Source organism: Notothenia coriiceps, unplaced genomic scaffold (genome assembly GCF_000735185.1).
Source record: "Notothenia coriiceps isolate Sejong01 unplaced genomic scaffold, NC01 NC01_scaffold00032372, whole genome shotgun sequence".
Classification (NCBI taxonomy): Eukaryota; Metazoa; Chordata; class Actinopteri; order Perciformes; family Nototheniidae; genus Notothenia; species Notothenia coriiceps.
This window is the reverse complement of record NW_011365073.1, coordinates 135,137-140,893: the sequence shown is the minus strand read 5'-3', so window position 1 is coordinate 140,893 and position 5,757 is coordinate 135,137.

Genomic DNA, 5,757 nt, shown 5'->3' with positions numbered 1-5,757 from the left:
TTTATCATGGTGCCCTGTGTGAAGGAATATTTCCATAATAAAAGTAAAAGTGTTGTCCAAGCCAGTCGCTCTTCCTTCATGCTGTTTCCTTCCACTCTGTGTGCTTTGACTTGCAAGGCCACAATTATCAAAAAGGACACATCTTCTGTTGACTTTAGAAAGAGAAATACATAAATAAAACTGAGTTCACATTGAATTATATTTTAAAAGTTGGCTGGAGTTAAATGGGTTATTTGCAAATCAGTGTTAGTGTGACGGTGGTGCTACAATATAAGGTATAATAGCTTTAAACTGACAATATACAACTTTTCAATGCTGCTTATTTGTCAATGCATGAGGGATAGTCCAATAATACAACATACACTGTGGTGAAACACGTTTGAGAGACTTCTACTTTACTTGAGTATTTACATTTTTGCTACTTTGTACTTCTACTCCACTACAATTCATAGGTAAATTATGTACTTTTACTCCAATACATTTATTTAATATCTAGTTACTTTACAGGTTTGGATTAATGATTTAAAATAAATCAACACAATTTATAAGCTACTCTGCAGAAGAAAAAAAGGAATTCAAACCAGCTGCACCTTTACCAGCTTTGATAAACTCATTAATGCATCAATAATAATCACAACCTAATATAATACATATTATTCTGAAAACAGCCAATCTGCTTATTGGGTATTGTTGGTACTTTAGGTATATTTGAATGCTCATACTTGTTTTACCTGAGTAACATTTTGAATGCACGATTTTTACTTGTAACAAAGTATTCCTACACTCTGGTACTTCTACTTTTACTTATGTACAAGAGCTGTGTATTTCTCCGACCTCTCCATATACATCTGTTATGGCTCAAAAGGTCACAACAAAAAGGAGACACAACATGTCAACGGATAGAAAAATATGTTTATTAAAGAAAGTAATTCAAATTAGCCAAATTCACAAAGTGGAGCAACTGAGAAAACCTGTACTTCATACTCAACCAAAACCCAGGTGTCTGCAGGGGAAAACAGAGCGGAGCAGAGAGGCTTTAAATAGCTGCAGGACACCAGACCCAGGTGCCCTGAGTTACTGTAATCAATGCAATCACTGGAGCCAATGCAGCACAGACAGAACAGCCACACCCTCTCTACTGATGGACCCATAGGGGCATCGTATAAATAATGACACACACATTTAAAAAGTACTATATTTATTTTTACAATAACAAGGTTACATTTCCCACATTTGTATAGCGTGTTTGCAATATGAACATTTGACGGTATACTATAACGGAAAATATATTCATAATTATTTATGATACACATTTTGTAACATGCCAGTATATTTTACTTATCTTTTTTTAACTTCATTTTACCAATTAACATGCATTTTGTGATATTCCTCCTAAAAACTAGTATTGCCATGGCTGCTTTATCTAGAAATGTGTTTTATAATTAAAACTGAAAAATATTCTAGTCAATTTAAAATAAGTTCACCCCAACCACCAAAACGTTTTTCCTTCATACTATCTCCCTTTTTCATTCTCTGCACATCCAAAGTCGATGCAGCCTTCTTTCTAATGAATGGCATTCATCTGGCACCCTGAGTAATGTCATTTTACAATGCATCATAGCGGCTAATAAACTCAGGATTGATTTGTGCTTATACAAAAACACATCAGGCGGAAACCATCACATCAGTAATAAATTGATGCTGATCTGGTCCTGGGGACGGAGCAGCCAAATGCCAGGAGAATTTTATTTTATTTTTATTTTTTTCTCTTCTCGGAGGCTCCTCGGTGGTGCCATCGATCTCGCTGCAGCAAAGCCTTTTGTTCTCTGGAGTAATAAAGCAGCGTATTGATTTATTGGCAGGCGACAGTTACCTTTTGCCTCCTCCTCCTGTTCTCTGTTTCGTTTCACTGTCGGGTCCCTGGGGAGGAAAAGTTTGGTCGGTATGGAAGCTGTACACTTTGCTTCAGTACATTGCCCGTCTATACTGACAGTGATATTCAAGCTCTCTGCGCAAGTACATTTAATTATTGAACCAGTGTTAGAAAGAAGTGTAAAGATGTCTGTTGTTTTTCTTACTCAAATTACAAAACAGGCCTTGTGATGATCTCCACTCATGGATTAATGATCTCCTTGGGTTGTCAAAACAAGAGTGAGCATCTGTAATTGTGCAAAATGCGAGCAGGAATTAATGAAGTGACAGATGTGAGAGCAGAAGCAACCTGACTCAGCTAGATATCAGTCTTACTAAAAGACCAAAAGGCCACAACCCTTTGTTTTTCTCAGCTTTCCTTAGTCAGAGTGATGAAATGTCTTAAGTTTTCTCCAAATTAACTCCCCTGCCCTGTCTGGCTTCCATCATTAAATGAGAGTTTCCCTAAGCGTTGATTTAAGACATCCAAGGTCAACATAAGAGTACATTTTCTGCCGTTGGGTAACATTTCCCTTCAGGCTCACACAAAGCCCAATGAAAAAACCAAAGTAGCAGTAATCACAAACCGAGAATTACATCGAGCAGGATTACAGTGAATCGGGTGGGCTTTTCTTGCCTTTGATACCTGATTGACTTCTAAAGGTCAGAGCTTCTCTAATCAAAGGTTGCCTCCTCACACCCACTCACACTGTCATAAGGAAAGCTGTATTGAGATACATTTGGAATAAAACATTACCATAATGCATTAATAACATCTGCACGTCAGATTTCTCTGGTAATTGCAATATGAGCAGGATGCTTTTAAAAAATCATAATTATGGGTACCTAGCATGGTATCTTTTTATTCTGATGGAGAAGGACCACATATTGTAGGGAGGGCAGATTTGTTTTTCTGACTTCCATTTCCACTTCTCTTTGCAAAACACCATCTATATCCCTAATTACTCTCTCTTTGCTGATGTCTAAAAAAAGTGTAGGTTACGATAAGTATAATGTTTTAGTATTTTACTCCTGAGAACAAGAATATGCAATGCAAATGTATTCATATAGCACATTTTAAACCCAAAAGAATATTACACAGCAACACAATGAACGTATGCTAAAAAAAAGATTAGTTTGCTGTTTTGTGGTTTATGCCATTCCTGTGCACGGAGATTCAAAAATGGTTTGCCAACTAGCTGCAAAACACTGTTTTTTGGACATTTAATGACTTCAAAGTTGGAACAAAGTCACCACACACTCTCACAAGCAATCTGTCATTCCCTCTTCCTGACCTGCTCTTTTCATGGTTTGGTGAAGCAAACCACATATAATTGACACGGCTGTGTTGAGGAAAAGACATTCTGACATTTGCTAACACATTCCGGCACTCACTCATCTCATCAAAGTCTACTCATCCATGTACAGCCTTCTTCCAACGTAACTTTTGACATGACTTGATTGGAGGAACCGACACATTTATGTGATGATTTTTAACCTTCCCAGGTGTTTGACTTACCTTTGGTCTTCACTGTCTCTAAGGCACAGATTAGGGGCTTAATTTTCGACGTAATGTACAAAGGCATCAAAGGGTTTGATCAGTGTGTGTATCTCATTAACAAAGAGTCATCTTGAGGCATTATCAGCTTGTGATTAAAGTTGTCCTATCATGCAAAATGCACTTTTTGATCTCTTTTTATACATAAATGTGTCCCCGGTGTGTCAGGGAACTCACAAAGTGTCAGAAAATACAACCATTTCTCTTATCTCCCGACCCACATCTCCAAAAAACAGGGGTACAACGGAGCTGATCCAGATTAACACTCAGAGCTGTCCTGTACTAGAGAGAGTACGTGTAAAAAAGCAGGAAATAAAAAAAGGAACTCACCTTGTGGTAAACCCGCAAGAGAAAAAGCATTTGAGCTCCATGTTTGGAACATGATATGGCATTTAATAACGGCAGCATTTAGCAATCATCTGAGCAGAGTAGACAGCCTTCTCGTCACAGACCTCACTGCTTGCCTCGCCGTGCTCAAAGGGGGCGGGGCCAGCCATTCTCTAACAGGGCTGAAATAGAGGGATATGAGGGATGTCTAAAATGCATGATCTGTTTGGCATTTTGAGCAAAACACATCATAGACATGTTTTCTATATATTTGTATATATCTGAGACCCATAATATGCCTAAAAATAGCATGATAGGGAGATCTTTGAAATAAATGAGAAGACAATGAGTATGCCCATGACTGATAGGACCTACACAGCCGAGCCTTGCTGTTTACAGTTTATGTTCAGACCCTGTATCCAAGGTTCTTTGTAAATGGACTGCTTTTAAATCTGCTAAGCACTGAGCCTGTTTTTCAGGCCTGAGACTCGAAAATGACATGCCCAGAACAAATGACTATATCTTCACTTCTAAAAGGGGTAAATTAATAATCTTTGTTCTCGAAGCAATGATAACCTGTGAGTTCAATGTAGAAAAGTCAGAATCAATATAGACTTTTATTTTAAAGTAAATTCAGATTGAACATAGGAAATAAATGCAAATTATAGTTTCCGTCCGAAACAAAACATTACTTATAGTGAAAACCACCCTTGAATGATGGGATAGTAGCCAAAAACCTTTAGGAATCCAAAGTATAGCATATAATATGTACCCTGTATAAAGGTTGATGCAAAACAATTGAAATTTGACCTTTTTAGAGAGATTTAAAAAAAGAAAAAAAAACACCTCTGGGTACATTTGGGTGGATTTGCCGTATCTCTGGAACCCATTGGCCAATTTTTAACCATTAGAGCCAATAGAATCAAGGGGGGGTTCCTAAATCTACCTAAACACTACCATTGAGGAGTTATAGTGATGCGCACGCAGTTTGCCCAAAACCGAAAGCTCCGTAACACTCTAATGAAAAATAGGTTTATTACCATAAATGTTATGATGGATTATCAGTAATCATTTCAAAGTGACACAGAGACATTGGAATAACCTTCAGCAGTGTTTATAAGCGTTTTAATGCCGTAGAACAAAATGTTTGATCAGAAAACGGCAAAGGTAAGACGTATTTGCCGTTTTGGCGCCTTAAAATGAAGTTGTGTGTTGTCTTTCCTGGCTTTCGCTGCCGTGATATACATATGATATACATGATATCTAGTGCAGATAGCATGAAGTATAAAATATTGCTACCGTGAGTTATGTGCTAAGTGCGTTAGCACTCTTTCGCTTAGTGCTAATTCAGAGGCTTGGTGTTACCCTTGTGTTTCATTTAGCTAAAAATGGTTAATATAGTCAGTTAGCTGAGTTTCTTCCCGTTAAGTGGGTAGGACACATTAATAGGTTGTTAAATGTTAAGAAGCCCTGAGACACAGTTTCGTGAATATTGTTGTGTTTGACCCGCCCACGGGGGCAATCGGGTTTAACAGGTTAAAGTGTTGCCCCTGCTTGAATGTTTTATCTGCTGGTTTGGTAGACCCATTTCCCATGTCAATTAAATAACTAATTCCTATAAATGAAAAGGAATTTTTTTAAATAAACAATTTATTAATACCCAAATCCTACCAAGCCAACTCCAGACTGGTGCATGGAAACATGGATATGGAATGTGTCGAGCCCAGTCTCACAAAAAAACGGGAAATAGCGACGTTGGTCGACAGGGCAAAACATAGTATATTCACACATAACCCTCTCAAGACGTGACATGGATACAATATTTTTGTCCTATTCATTTCTAATGACCAGTGCCCATGTCACGTGATCGCAAACTTTCCCAGTGAGAAAACAAACTGTCACGATTCTCATGTTATGTCACGTTTATAGTTTTGTAGGTTTGGGAGTCTGCCAAGGCACAC